This window comes from Nerophis lumbriciformis, linkage group LG08 (genome assembly GCF_033978685.3).
Source record: "Nerophis lumbriciformis linkage group LG08, RoL_Nlum_v2.1, whole genome shotgun sequence".
NCBI lineage: Eukaryota > Metazoa > Chordata > Actinopteri > Syngnathiformes > Syngnathidae > Nerophis > Nerophis lumbriciformis.
In genome coordinates, this window is record NC_084555.2 from 34,255,350 (window position 1) to 34,272,186 (window position 16,837).

Below are 16,837 nucleotides of genomic sequence, written 5' to 3' on the forward strand. Positions count from 1 at the left end.
AAAGTTTATTTATATAGCCCTTAATCACAAATGCAAAGGGCTTCACAAACCACAATGACTCTGATCCCACATCAGGGCAAGAACAAAATCTCAACCTAATGGGACGAAAAGAAACCTTGGAAGGGACTGCAGATGTGTGCTGAGTGGATACAGTTAATAATGTGAGAATCCAGTCCATAGGGAGGCCATCAGGGGATCCTCTTGGAAGTATCACCAACTGATGCACAGAGGAGAGGTCCATCCGAGTCCCGACTTGGAACAGCTCGCGCCTTCTCCGTAGAAACTGATCCGTGGCCACCTGATAACCTCTCCATGTAGCAGAAGAGGGCAGAACAGAAAAGAGAGACGGCAGATCAAATTGTCTAAAAAGGTGTCTATTTAAAGGCTAGAGTATACAAATGAGTTTTAAGATGGGACTTAAATGCTTCTACTGAGGTAGCATCTCTAACTGTTACCGGTACGGCATTCCAGAGTACTGGAGCCCAAACTGAAATTGCTCGCTAAACCGCAGACTTGTTTTGGGCTCTGGGAATTACTAATAAGCTGGAGTTCTTAGAATGCAGATTTCCTGCCGGGACATATGGTACAATACAATCAGCAAGATAGGCTGGAGCTAGACCATTTAGTATTTTATACGTAAGTAGTAAAACCTTAAAGTAGCATCTCAAGTGCACAGGAAGCCAGCGCAGGTGAGCCAGTATAGGAGGGTTGCATATGACGTCACATCCATTTTTCTTCTTTGCGGATTAATTCACTTGATGGCCAAGCAGCAAGAGCATAGCATTAAAACAAGTGAGAGTGAGTGTAAAGTTTGAGCAGCTGTATTGCTGTTCTGTTCTTGGGTGTTTCAGTTGTTTAAATAAAGAGATAGGAAATAGCTTTCATAGAGTCCCGAATGAAGTGGCTCATAAAGGTAATAAAGTCAGGAAAAAACAAAAGTGCGTCGAAGGAAATGGCTCTTAAAAATATCACTTTTATCATCTTGTGCAATACAATCGGACCATGCTCGTGTCTGCAGTGATCACTTTGTAAAATGTTTGTTTGAACATTTGATTTGTTTGAGAAACTTTCGATGATGCAATCGAGTTTATTTTCTACTAATAAACGTAAGGAAAGGACAATAGATCGCATTAGTTTGTGTTCTTTTGTGGTTGCTATGCAAACTACAAAGACCTGCTTGTGAAAATAAACTAACATCATGTTAAGTCCTATTGTGATTGTCGGTCCAAATCCACCATATTTTCATTGTCCATTTTCATAATGGAAACTAAGAGCTTGGTTGTTGTTGTGCAGGAAAGCCAAGTGCATTATTCGACACGGATGACCATATTATAGCGTCTTTGGTGATATTTTTTGGTATCAAGAAAATATCCTTAACAGTATTAATAAACCAGATGAATAAATGTCTCACAGGCTCAGCAGCATTTACTGAATCTTGATATTGCTAGCAAACATTGCTGAACAACAGGGACATCTATAGCTAAATAATGAGACCAAATATGAACCATAAAAACTACTGCAGACATGAATTGTTGATGAGACTTATCCTTTTTTCTAATTTGCGTTACGATCACAGCAGCACCACACTTGTTATGTCAATCAAATACGTTACTTAGCGAGGCACAAATAAGTTAAAAATTTGTCTTTCACAGATTAATGCTTGATTTGTGGACCCCTCAGATGTAAAAACATGATGTGCCTCCAATCGTTTCTTCTCTAAATACCGTAAGTGTCAAGTGAAGTGAGGTAGCAGTAACCTCTTGGTGATGATAAATGGTTTAAATCTTTTTTTTATATAAGTTTTCTTAAGAATGTCAAAATCCACTCCATCCCATTTTAAATATTTTTTCATGATCGTTTTTATATTTGCCTATAAACCTTTCAAAATAAGCCTAAATCTGCACAGATTCAGGTAAATAACCAGTAGGCTAATGGGGCTTAGAAACCCAGAAGTGCCTAGATGTGCCTCTAGGTCACGTGATTGCAACCCACCTATAGGCTTAATATGATCAAACTTTCTTGCTCTTGTCAAAAGTCTAGCAGCCACATTTTGTACCAAATGTAATCTTTTAATGCTAGACATAGGGAGACCCGAAAATAATATGTTACAGTAATCGAGACGAGACGTAACAAACGCATAAATAATAATCTCAGCATCAATGGTGGACAAAATGGAACACATTTTAGCAATACTACAGAGATGAAAGAAAGCTGTTTTAGTAACATTCTTAATGTGTGTCTCAAACGTGAGTTAGGTCAAATATAACACAGATATTTTTTTACCGAGTCGCTTTGTATAATTGTTTTGCTGTCAGATCTTAAGGTGGTATTATTAAATAAGTGCTGGTGTCTCGCAGGAGCGATAACCAACATTTCTGTTTTCTTAGCGTTAAGATGTAAAAAGTTGCTGAACACTCAACGCAGACGTTATAACGTCATCAAAGTTCACTTTTAGGCATTCCCACACAGCACCAACATTTTGGAACAAGGATGAGGTGTTCGAAGAAAGGTAAAAATATGACAAATGAACAGGAGAAAGTTTTACTTTTGCACATCATTGCACATAACGGTGGTGCGTTCAAGGACTCGTGATTAAAATGAGAAAAAAAGGAGTCACTAGTTTTTACAGACAGAAGGAGGCTTAACTCCCACTAATAACAATATAATCATAATAATAATGATGTACAGTATTATTGTGATTCATATTATTCCCAGATGCTGATTTTACATGAATCAGCCAATCTCTATATTACACTCTGAAGTAAAGAGACCTTGGACATATAGTATTTATAATCATATTTAATTGAATTCACCAAAGAATTCACCAAGTGTTGTATTGTTCACCCACTCATAGGGAACATGAGCTGGGTTCAGACCGCCGTGAGACAGGTTAGTTCATGATTATATCATATAGTTGATTATTTATTTAAATTCATATTCTGACCACTATATATTGAATTTGTTGCGACTTTTTTGTAAATTAAAAAAAAATATTTAAAACCTAAAATATTCAGGAAGGGGTTAATATGTTCTAAGTATGTTAATCCCATATCGTCACCCTGTTAAAATAATCGTCTAACTAATTTTTCCAAGTTTTTCAGGAAAAACACAAAACTTCACTTCGCTTAAGTCACATGCTTGACATAGGCCATTATCTTAAATGGGTAAAATCGCATAATCTGATCAACTGAGGATGTTGGCGTGAGGAGATGATTTAGGCAAAAAAAAAACAATTTTGACGGAAAATGATATTTAAAAAGTAAAAAACTTACAGTAATTAAGGTTTTTACATGGGTTTTCACCAAATTCATGTAATAATTAGTTTTTAGTGCATGTACAGTAAACAAACCTGTGTGTGTATGGGGCGGCGACGGTGGGTTTAGGGTAGGGATGTCCGATAATATCGGCCGATAAATACTCTACAATGTCATATCGTAAATTATTAGTATCAGTTTCAAAATTATCGGTATCGGTTTCAAAAAGTACAGTTTATGACTTTTTAAAATGCCGCTGTGTACATGGACGTAGGAAGAAGTACAGAGTGCCAATAAACCTTGAAGGCACTGACTTTGCGTGCCGGCCCAGTCACATAATATCTACAGCTTTTGACACAATCACAAGTGAATGCACGCATACTTGATCAACAGCCATACAGGTCACACTGAGGGTGGCCATATAAACAACTTTAACACTGTTACAAATATGCGCCACACTGTGAACCCACACCAAACAAGAAAGACAAACACATTTCGGGAGAACATCCGCACCGTAACACAACATAAACACAACAGAACAAATACCCAGAACCCCTTGCAGCACAAACTCTTCCGGGACGCTACAATATACACCCCCCGCTACCCCCTACCCCCCCCCCACCCCACCTCAACCCCGCCCCACCTAACCCCGCCCACCTCAACCTCCTAATGCTCTCCCAGGGAGAGCATGTCCCAAATTCCAAGCTGCTGTTTTGAGGCATGTTAAAAAAAAAAAAAGCACTTTGTGACTTCAATAATAAATATGGCAGTGCCATGTTGGCACTTTTTTCCATAACTTGAGTTGATTTATTTTGGAAAACCTTGTTACATTGTTTAATGCATCCAGCGGGGCATCACAACAAAATTAGGCATAATAATGTGTTAATTCCACAACTGTATATATCGGTATCGGTTGATATCGGTATCGGTAATTAAGAGTTGGACAATATCGGAATATCGGATATCGGCAAAAAAGCCATTATCGGACATCTCTAGTTTAGGGTGAGGTGGCAGCCGTTTAGGAGTCTTGTGTACATGGGAGCCCGGAATCTGGTGCTACGCCCCTGCCTGTGTCACAGCACTCTCTACCATTACAACCCTAACTGCAGCTACTTTATTTATTGTTAATTATGAAAGCAAACAATTTTTTGTTTACATTACGATGCAATTGTAACAAGCTGGGAGGTACTTGTTCTGTCGCGTTGCTAACATTAGATTTGTGCCGGTGTACCTAATGTTGTGGCCAGTGTGCTTCTTTTTCACCCCGCCTGCGAGCTTCCCACCTCTCTTTTATGAGCAGACGTACGTCACAGATGGAATTGCCTTCACCAGCAGTGCCCTCATCCTTCTCTCTGTAAAAATAGCATGGGAGTGTTGTTCTCATAATGGCACTACGATCAATACATTCAGTCCTATTTCGACTGCCCTGGCCCTTTGCTCATCCACACCCTCCGAAAAGGGACAGCTTGCAAAACCCAACCACCAGGTCAGCTAATCGCGCTTCTATTGCTTCAGTCATCCATGCCCCCTGTCTCTATCCCACCCCAGCACAGCTACAGCTCTTACCCAGGGGTCAGCGGGATGTCCAACCCGTCTCAGTCCGAACTCCCCCCGGCCAGGTGGATCAGAGGGAGGCTGACGTGCTCCTATCTGCTGAGAAAATGAGATCAAACTGCCACAAGTGGGGGGGCGCCTTTAGAGAATCTTTATTCCCGCGTACAAGATAATAGTAGAAGACCATTTGCATGAACAAGGTGGACATTATAATGAATTAGACTGCAATAATTCTCTTAAGCGATGCGCTCTCATTGTGCTTTTATAATACAGAAAAAGGGCTGAAACAAGTGACACACAACGATAGATGTTAAGAGAGTATACAATTGTTCACAATGCTGCCCAAAATTACACCTCGGCCAAATTTCAGTTTTGTATCAACACTGTAGTTATGCTTGTATCCACTTTCGTATTGGACTGCATGTTGGAAGCCGTACACGGTGTCTGTTGGGATGCATTGTGGCTTTCTACATGCATTTTAAAGTCATGTGTGTCCGCAATGAGGCTCATGACAGGTTGGACTTGTGTTTATTTTTTTTCCTGTCATTTGGTAGTTAGTACCTCTTTTTTACTCATATTTTACATTCCACTTCCTGTTTGTCTTCAACTGCTCAGTTTCGCTTACCTGTTTCCCAATTGGCAATCGGTAGACACACCTGTTCCTGGTTGTTATTCAGGTGGCTTTTCAAGCCAGCAACGTTTGGTCAGACGGCGCTGGTTAAAATGTTCTCTGTATTTGTACATGTTTTTCTCTACCCGGTATTCCTTGTTCCTCTATACTTGCAAGGTTTTTGCCTCTGCCTTCATAGCAGGCACAAGACATTGAAATAACGTTCAGAACATGTTGAATTATGTCCTGACGTTGACCAACTCAAACTTAACATTGGAACTAGGGCTGGGCGATATGGCCTTTTATTAATATCTCAATATTTTTAGGCCATGTCACAATACACGATATATATCTCAATATTTTGCCTTAGCCTTGAATGAACACTTGATGCATATAATCACAGCAGTATGATGATTCTATGTGTCTACATTAAAACATTCTTCTTCATACTGCATTAATATAAGCTCATTTTAAACTTTCATGCAGAGAGGGAAATCACAACTACCGTATTTTCCGCACTATAAGGCGCACCGGATTATTAGCCGCACCTTCTATGAATGACATATTTCATAATTTTGTCCACCAATAAGCCGCCCCGGACTATAAGCCGCGCCTACGCTGCGCTAAAGTGAATGTCAAAAAAACGCTGCGCTAAAGTAAATGTCAAAAAAACAGTCAGATAGTTCAGTCAAACTTTAATAATATATTGAAAACCAGCGTTCTAACAACTCTGTCCCAAAATGTACGCAAATGTGCAATCACAAACATAGTAAAATTCAAAATGGTGTAGAACAATAGCAACATAATGTTGCTCGAACGTTAATGTCACAACACACAAAATAAACATAGCGCTCACCTTCTGAAGTTATTCTTCATTCGTAAATCCTTTGAATTCTTCGTCTTCGGTGTCCGAATTGAAAAGTTGCGCAAGCGTGGGATCCAAAAATGGCCGGCTCCGTCTCGTCGAAGTCATCGGATTCAGTGTCGCTGTTGTTGTGCAGCAGTTCTGTGAATCCTGCCTTCCGGAAAGCTCGGACCACAGTTGTGACCGAAATATCTGCCCAGGCATTTACGATCCACTGGCAAATGTTGGCGTATGTCGTCCGGCGCTGTCTGCCCGTCTTAGTGAAGGTGTGTTCGCCTTCGGAGCTGTGTGAAAAAAGCCACCCGGCCTCTTCGCGTAAACTTCCCTTAACCACTCGCTCATCTTTTCTTCATCCATCCATCCCTTCGAGTTAGCTTTTATGATGACGCCGGCTGGAAAGGTCTCTTTTGGCAAGGTCTTCCTTTTGAATATCACCATGGGTGGAAGTTAGCATGGCAAGCTAGAACCACAGTGAAGGATGACTTCTCATTCCCTGTGGTGCGAATATTCACCGTACGTGCTCCCGTTCCACAGTGCGGTTCACAGGAATATCAGTTGCTGTGAAATACGGTAGTAATCCGTGTGCGGATGGAGAGATTGCGTCTTTTTATGAACCGGATCCTTGTCGCTTTGTAGGAGCCATTTTGTGGTCTTTACAGATGTAAACAGGAAATGAAACGTACGGTGATATCCGCGCGTTTTTTCTTCTTCTTCCGGGGGCGGGTAGAAGAAGAAGCGCTTCCTGTTCTATGGGGGCGGGTGCTTTCCTTGGCGGTTGCTTGCGTAGAAGAAGAAGCGCTTCCTGTTCTACCGGGAAAAAAGATGGCGGCTGTTTACCGAAGTTGCGAGATCGAAACTTTATGAAAATGAATCGTAATAAAGCGCACCGGGTTATAAGGCGCACTGTCAGCTTTTGAGAAAAATTGTGGTTTTTAGGTGCGCCTTATAGTGCGGAAAATACGGTACGTCAATTTAGCAAAATTGTATTTATTAAACGGTTATCAAGCAGTGGCACAAACATTCATGTCATTTCCAAAACACAAAGTGCAAGATTGTCAGAGACATTTTAAAACAAGCTATTAGTGCACTTTTGTGCATGATGTCACTAAGATAACATATCAAAACAACACTAATCTAAAGTGCACTTTTTGTACAGAACGCCACTACAATAATTTAAAACAAATAAAGTGCACTTTTGTTCATGATGTCACACAAGATAGTTAAATAACTGCTAATTGTCATGTCTGTGTGATCATGTTTTGGTTTAGTCATGTTCGGTTTTGTTTTTGGACTCTTTGTGCACTTTTGTTTGTTTTGTCACCTTAGCAACCCATTAGTTTTCACCTGTCATGTCACACACCTGTTTCATGTTTTGAGTCACGCACCTGTTTTCCCTGATCATGTCACTGCTATTTGAGCATGTCTGTGTCTGTTGATCGTCCTGGTGACATTATCTATCTATCCATCCATACTACTGCTACCCATGATATTCCTGTTTACCATAGTTCATGCTTCATGCCATGCCACAGTAAGTGTTTTTGTTTTGTGTTCATAGTTTATTGCCTTTGTGCTAGTCTTTTGGTTTCATTAGTCAAGTTTGTTCTCCGCCATTGTGCGCGCCTTTTGTTTGCTTCTTTTTTTGTAGTTTGTTAGTGTTATAAATAAATCATGTACTTACATTCACGCCTTGCCCGCGCCAACTTTCCTTTGCATTCCGGGAAAACAAACTCCAAGGTCCAAGTATTGACACTAATTAGCTGCATAATAGGAAATCTAATAGTGTATGTCCTTCGCTATGTGGTAGGTTACTGCGGACGTTATCTCCATCTGTTGTTGCCCATTTTTTTCATACGGTGTTGATCTGGAAATGGAAGACGCCAGGGTCAATTGGGTCAGTGCATTTTGTTGGAGATGTTGACATGCAGAGTTTCAAGCACTCTTCATTCTCTAGCGGGTGACTTTTCAAATGATGCTACAGATTAGTAGTGCTGCTACTTTTTGTAGCAACTTTTTTGCCACATACTTGACATATTACGGTTGTCTGTTCAACATCTTCCCGCTTGATGCCAAACCACCATCAGACGATGGACGATGGATGCTGTTTTTCTTGGGAATTAATTCTTCTTCGTCTGTGAGAAGCAGAGACAAGAAAGAGTGAGAAACGCCTGTAGTGTATGTCCGCAGCTAAAAGCAACTGCGTAAGAACGTATATTCGAATACTCACGATATATTAATTTTCTATATCGCACAGAGACAAACCCGCGATATATCGAGTATATTCGATATATCGCCCAGCCCTAATTGGAACAACATGCTTTTTGACGTTTATTCAATGTTGGGTTCCGACGCTGATTTGGTCATTTCCCAACCAATATTCTACAACACTGAAACAGCATGCTTTTTGAAAACATTTATTCAATGTCAGGTCGTGAGGTCGATTTGACAATTGAAATTGAGTAATTTCCCAACCAACAACATGGATTCTACGCTAGACATCAACTTTGTCTCAATTAACCAATACAACTATTTTACATTGTTTCGTAGTCAGTTTCAAAGGACATGTATAAATAATCAACGTTGTGTCAATGTCTTGTGCCTGCTGGGTTGGTTCCTGTTTGACTTTGTCAATTTAGTTTTTCACTCACCCGTCGTCTCTTGATTCTTTCACGCTGGTGATACCTACCGTATTTGACAAATGAAGCCAAATTTGGCCCTTTTGCAAATCTGTAAATGTCCATATGTTGCTCCTTGCAACAGGCCGACCATCTGCAAACACAAACTGAAATACACACACGCACGCACACACATTGCTGATTGCAGTGGGAAAACTTGGAGGGCAACATATGATGGCCTGAGGCAGAGTCTCTGTGGTTGAGTTCCCTACCTAAACAGCATTCTAACATTCAGTAAAATGTGCACCATAAATATGCAAAAATGCAACAAAGAAATGGATTACACTTACTACACAGGTATAATCATTCCACGTTGGAAAAAGGCTAAAAATTAATTAACGTTAATCTTTATCAATGAAGGTTGCCCAAAATGATTATGTAATGAATTCCCATGATGGGTGTATAAACATCTGACTACAACTGTATTGGGTATGTCCTGAAAGAGAATCCTTTGATTTTTCAGATTGCCAAACTATTTTTGTGGCATCGTATTTAAGTCAGTCTGGAATTACCACAGATACACAAGTATTACACAATTCAGCCCAAACCAAATTTTTGTTCAAGACTTCTCTGGATTCATAAAGTAACCATTTTGGAGTTTTGACGAGGTCGGACCACAAAGCGTTCTAATTAGACGCAAACAGAAAACAAACCAGCATTTGCTACACTTTAACTTCTTTCCAAGCATATAACATGAACACGTTGCAAAAGCCGTCATCATGAAGTTCATTGACAAAAAATAAAGAATAAGAAGGTGGCATTGCTGAGACAGAAAAGGAAGCTCAAAAGAACCAAGGCCTGATCCACGGAGAACCAAACTAACAAGTATTAAACATTACACTCATGATTAGTGGGCGTGTTGTGTGTGAAATTCTAATATTGTATACAAAATTGATAACAAGTGCAAAAGTGGTGCAGAACACTCTATTTAAGTGAGGTTTTTTCATGTACAACCAGCTGTTACCATGGAGACACTCATATATCGATTTATTGATGACATCATGCTCCAAATTGTGGTGTTTTGCCATATTGTAGAACATGCAGCACACAACTATGATCTGCGCCATATTTTCTGGGCTTTTAGAAGCGCTCTTGCTGCGCAATGTACAATGAAACCCACCCAGTCCAACCCAGTTTTAAACACGCAGAAGGTGCACTCTGGGAGACGCCAGTGTTGTATCAAAAACACCAGCAATCACTGTGGTCGCGCACTGGATCTGCCTCTTAATCATGCACTAGCTAAAACATGACATTGCTGGATAGACGATATGGCTAATATTTTTTATTTGTGATTGTCCAAATATGTTGACACGCACATGGACGGAGGACTCTCTATCCATGGTCTGTCTTTGCTCATGTCTGTCTTCTTTTTCACAGCCATTTGTGAGTAACTGTCAGTTTGCATTTTTATTTTTATTTTGTTTTAGTAAGGTCTTCAATGTTTGATCTTTCTTTTTTAGTTGATTTTATCAGACTATTGTTTTTATAATTGTTAATTCTGTTAGATGTTTTTATTTATTTTGTTTACCAAACACTTTGGGGCAGCTTGAGCTTATTGTTTAAAGGTGGTTCATAAACAAATCTTGACCTTGACTATTCTGAACGTGCGAAACATAGACGCAAAACATCAGCCGCAAACCCTTTTCGGTTTGAGAAATCACTAAATGATTATATTTGCATTTCCTCCTCCCAGTTTTTTGCATTCTAAACGTCAGCATATATGCTGCATATATACGCTAAATGGATTGCATTCGCTATTTTGCTCATTCAAAATACGCAATCCTTGATGCACAAGCTTAGTATATCAGCATTGTGCGCTATCATGTTTGCACATGTTTTATTACAAATCTTTAGTGGCTCAGGCCATTAATGTCTACATCAACGAGCTTCTGTCTAAAGTATACCCCAACATTGCCAATAAAGCACACAACTTAACCAACTTGAAAAAATTCAAGGCACTTGAAAGTGCCAAACGTAAAATCCACATTACGTTAAATCGAGAACCAGAGGAAGCCAAATACTTGTTTTTAAAGACATCAAATAACTGGACAAACATTAATGAAGACATATTATCGACTACAAGGAAATAAAATATCTTACAAAGATGTGATGCAGATGAAGTCATCAATCAGCTGTAACACAATTATGCCAAATTCAACAATATCAGTAACTTATTTCTTAACTTGAAAATTATAAATACATTATTGTTTGATCTCTATCCAGAAATTACTCACAAACTGTATAATTAGGTAAATGTTTTACTCTGGTATTTACATATGATCCTCCTTAAAGGGGACCTAAGTTGAATTACATATTTTCCAACTTATAAATGTTGCTACAATGTTGGATACTTGTGTAAAAAAAATGCCTAAGCTTCAAATCATAAGATTCATGCATTCAAAGCAGTTTTGGATGCCTCTGTTCGCGGGATTTTGCAGTCTGGCTACATTGTGATGTCACAGTGAGGTGGATGCTACTTTTTTGGAGATTTAGTCAAATTCAGGGAAAGGAGTTCCTCTTTCTCTGCCTAAAGCTATGAGGAAACACACAAAAATGGTAAAATAAAATAATATTTTCATCCAAGCATGTGTATAATAACACTGACGTGCGACATGCAGTGGCATAAATGCTGGTTAAAGACCGGGTAGTGTTACGTACGGGAGGAGTATAGACGTCACAGACACAAGGGGGCAGTAAAGCTCTATGATTTATAATATATATATATATATATATATATATATATATATATATATATATTTATACAATAATCAAACAACAATATACTTAACTAGAGAATGAAGTGTGACAAAAATCCAAGGTGTGTGTGTGTGAGACTATGCGTGAATTAACTGTTGTGTGGTACAGATTGCTGATGGAAAGCAGCTGCTGCTGCTGCCGGCCGGAGTGACACGTGCGGAGATGAGCGGTCGTGGGCGTGTCCCGAGGTGCGCTCCGCGGGGCTCGCTGAGGAATGCGCATTGGCATGCGCCCGGATCGTGACAGATAGATCTATATGATGTTCATTAAGTTTATTTTCAACCATTTCCGTTTCAGCCTACTCCAACTGCACTCGGGTGGAAGGCAGGCTACACCCTGGACAAGTCGCCACCTCAACGCAGGGTCAACACAGATAGACAGACAACATTCACACGCTAGGACCAATTTAGTGATGCCAAATAAATAATAATTACAATTTAAAAAATATCTAAAATATAGACAAACCATTGAATATGGAATATATGCAAAGCTAAAATGATAATAGTGCCGTAGTAAATAGAGAAATGGGATGATGAAGTGAACATGAGCTAGTACATTCAGTGACAGATTAGTTCCAGGGTTGCTCTGCAGCAACAGGTCTGACACTGTGACTGTTTAGCATTCAACAGATTGATGAAGCTGTTCTTAAGACAGGTGGTTTTGGCGCACTGTGATTTGCAACGCCTGCCGGAGGGGAGGAGTTTGCACAGTGTGTGACCAGGGTGTGAGGGGTTTGCAGTGATGCTTCCTGCTCGTTTCCTGACCCTGGATCGATATAAGTCCTGGATGTGGGAAAGGTCAACAACGATGATCTTTCCTGCAGTCTTAATAGTACGTTGTAGTCTGTGTCTGTCCAACCTGGTTGCAGATCCAAACCAAATATGGATGGAGGTGCAGAGGACAGACTGGATGATGGATGTGTAGAACATGATCAGCAGGTCCTTGGGCAGGTTAAACTTCTAGATTTGACACAGGAAGTACATCCTCTGCTGTGCCTTCTTTCTTGTTGTGTCTATGTGGGAGGTCCACTTCAGGTCCTGTGAGATTGTGGATCCCAGGAACCTGAGAGTCCACAGTAGATTAAAATCATCATGGGTCCCCTTTCATGTCTTAGCTTTGTTAATTTACAATAAATTATTAACAATTTAGAGATATACTTCAAACCTATAATTGCATTTTTATATTTATTTGTAATTCTTACTTTCTTTTTTTTTTTTTTTTACATTTGTATTCTTTTCTTTTCCTCAAAGGGAAACTGCACTATGTTTGGAATGTTGTGTATTATTCACAATCCTTATCTGAGACAAATCGACTTATCTTTCTTTTTTTTATGCATTGGAACTCGTAAATACACACTAGCAAGGGTCAGCCAACAATGGAGTCCTAATATTTATGTAATTTGGTCATTTTAAATATACGCTGTTGCAATAAATTCACAGACACGTCACCACATTCGCTATTTCCTTCAACAACTACTACTTATGGCAGACTTCATGAGAGCCAACAATGACTATTTTGGCACAAATGATGATTCAGAACCTTATCTTCTTTAGCCTGAATACAAGGAGGATGAGCTACACGTTTTAGAAAAGCAGATCGAGAAAGTAGCAGTATTGCTTAGTACTAAACAAGAAATACAAACTACCAACATAATAAAACAATCACTTACTGTACAATATGTGCACGCTCACTGGGATGCTGATAGATGGGATGTTTATATCTTCCCGTTTAGATGAAGAATTATTCATGTGTCTTAGTTGAATGTCAGAGTTGACTAACCTCTCGACTTAGACTTAGACTTCCTTTTTATTGTCATTCAAATTTGAACTTTACAGTACAGATAAGAACAACATTTTGTTGCATTAGCTCATGGTGGTGCAGGATAAAAAATCAATAAGATGCAGATATAAATAAATAGATTACTGTACAGATAAAAATATTGCACTTTTGCATATGCATCCACGTTTATGGATGTATGTTATATTGTCTTTATATTCCAGCGAGTTAATCAATTTTTGGGGGGAATTGAGGGGATTATTATGATGCGTTCAAGAGTCTTACGGCCTGAGGGAAGAAGCTGTTACAGAACCTGGAGGTTCTGCTACGGAGGCTGCGAAACCTCTTTCTAGAGCCCAGCAGTGAAAACAGTCCTTGGTGGGGTTGGGGGAAGGCTTTGCAGATTTTCTGAGCCCTGGTCAGGCAGCGGCTTTTTGCGATCTCCTGCATAGGAGGAAGAGGAGTCCTGATGATCTTTTCCGCCGTCCTCACCACTCTCTGGAGAGACTTCCAGTCTGAAATGGCTTATGGCCACAACCTTCTGCTGTACAAATGAGAGGCATTATTTATCATCTAGAATTAACTTTTACCAACTCAGAGGCGATGCAACAGCTCACCGGCTTAGTATGTCAACAGCTGCATAAGCATTACCTCTCTGTGAACACGGCACTGCTAAAAGTAGTTCCTCAGTGTTAGCGCTTATAATAACATCATTGCTAATACTTCATTAATATACAGATCATGATATCTAAATGGACTATTGTTTGCGGTTTTTGGACGTTTTCTAGACAATAGATGACTCCTATTAGTAGCTTCATTGTTAGCCACTTTGTACACAAATAAGAATGCATAAAAAAAAACATATGTGTTCTTGTCTTACATAGAGATTGTGAATAATAACCAAAATTCCGAAAAAAAAGTGCAGTTCCCTTTTAACACTGCACAAGCTATACATATAGGCTGCTGTTATTGTATTAATTTGTTATTGATATTCTACTTTCTTCAACACCTGAACAAAATTAAGATGGCAAAACATAAGCAAACTAAACATAGTAAGTGTCAACATGTACAAGTTATGGTGTGAATAACTATCAGTAATAGACATGGAAAAAGGGTAGGATTAGATTGAGCTCTGCTTCTTCCCACTCCTTTTCGGACAGGCTCTGCCCCAATGTGTGCATGTTTGAAATAAACCGAACGAAACAAATAGAACATAAAAAAATACGATAACAGAAGACGCGATTGATTAAACAGGAAGGAGCCAAGGAGGAGCAGTCTGATCCCTCCTCCTCCTCAGCATCTCGTTGATCTGCTGCAACAGAGACGAGGCAAAGAATGAAAGGGAGCCATGGATTATCAATAAAGTCGATATAGTGTTGTGTTACACACGCCCTCTGACCTAAGCAGGCTGACTAGCTGTGATGTCTGCACTACAGAAGATTGTTTTAACGCGTCTGTCGTCTATCGCTGCTGATGCTGAGAGTCCAATAATGTTTTCCATGAAAGCGATGCTCGCCACTGGAGCGCATCACACAACGGTCAATGAGAGCCGTATTCACGAGTGCGTTTCCAATGTTTAATGTGACGTCTCATTTATATATCTGAGCATGCAGATTATTCACAAATGATATCGCCGCCAATTTATCAGAGCATTATCTCTTCATAGCTCATTAGAATTCTGGTCACAGTCAATGAAAAGCTTGTTCCAACATGTAACATAGTGCTCTGCTGCCATACACTATCTCTAAATGCATACTGAAATCTGTCACAGAATTCATCCCTGGCATATCATGTTTCATTTTTGCCCACAGGGCCTTAACCCTTTCTGCTGATTAATCGGATGTTTTATTTTGTTAAATGTTTAACTTAAATTGGGAGCCTCATAAATATTCCAAATCACTCGTCGGGTGTTTGATGAGGAAATGAGCTTTGTAGCCGCTGTGATTCCCTGAGGCGGGGGGGAAAAAAACTTAACTCTTGGAAGCAGACCTGTGTGTGCCGATGTGACAGCTTACATTAACAAGCAGCAACTTGTTTTAACAATGCAGGGGGGAAAAAGGCCTTTGTGTCGCGATAATGATGATATCTCTTTTCTGTGGCGCTACATGCTGCTGAAGTAATCATAAAGGCTTCTGCTGTCATGGCTGCATTTTATGGGCTGAAGCTCAATATCAATCTCATAGTGCCTTCCACACTGGGAATAGGTGATTCCTTCACGTGATGCTGATTAAGAATCAGGACGAAAAAAACTAATTAGAACAAAAGTACACTAATTTTGCAGCAAAAGTCAAACAGCTCTGACCTTTGTTTTGGTCAGAAAGGTTATGGCTTGTTTCTGTAAAATGTTTTGGTTTGTTTTTCCCTCCCTTGGCTCTGTGGTCATTAATCTTCTGCACAGGTGTTGAGCACTCTGACCCTCTGCTCCACTTCCTCCATTGGCGCCATGACAGCTAAACTGCAAGGTTCATTTTCCCTCATCACTACACCTGAACGGGGGGGCGGGGGGGGACCTCCAAGAGGAGAGTGAAACAAACGAGGACAAAGACGGTCAGGCATACTTGCCAACCCTCCCGGATTTTCCGGGAGACTCCCGAAATTCAGTGCCTCTCCCGAAAACCTCCCGGGACAAATTTTCTCCCGAAAATCTCCCGAAATTCAGGCGGAGCTGGAGGCCACGCCCCCTCCAGCTCCATGCAGACCTGAGTGACGTGTCGACAGCCTGTTTTCACGTCCGCTTTCCCACAATATAAACAGCGTGCCTGCCCAATCACGTTATAACTGTAGAATGATCGAGGGCAAGTTCTTAGTTTCTTATGTGGGTTTATTGTTAGGCAGTTTCATTAACGTCCTCCCAGCGTGGTAACAACACACAATAACAGCAGTCACGTTTTCGTCTACCGTAAAGCAGTTCGTCTGCCGTAAACAGCAATGTTGTGACTCTCTTAAACAGGACAATACTGCCATCTACTGTACATGCATATGTGACAATAACATCTACGGCTTTTAGAGAGTGCAGTGCACAACTGCGCACACAACAAGGAGACAAAGCAGAAGAACGAGGAAGATACAGCCGTGGCGACGCCGACGACGAGTAAGATGAAGAAATACGCTTGTAAGTTCCAAGCCGCAGCTGCGATTGGACCTGCATAGCCTCCGGGAAGAAGTAGTGGACTACCAAGTGCTTGGCAGTGAAGATCTTCCTCAGGAAGCAAAGATTGACCGGTTTTGGGCCATGCTCGGGAGAGATGGAAGATTCCAGACTCTAGCGCATTTGATGAAAGCACTTTTGTGCGTGCCACACAGCAATGCATCATCAGCATGGTTAGAAAAATAGTGACAGAGAATAGAA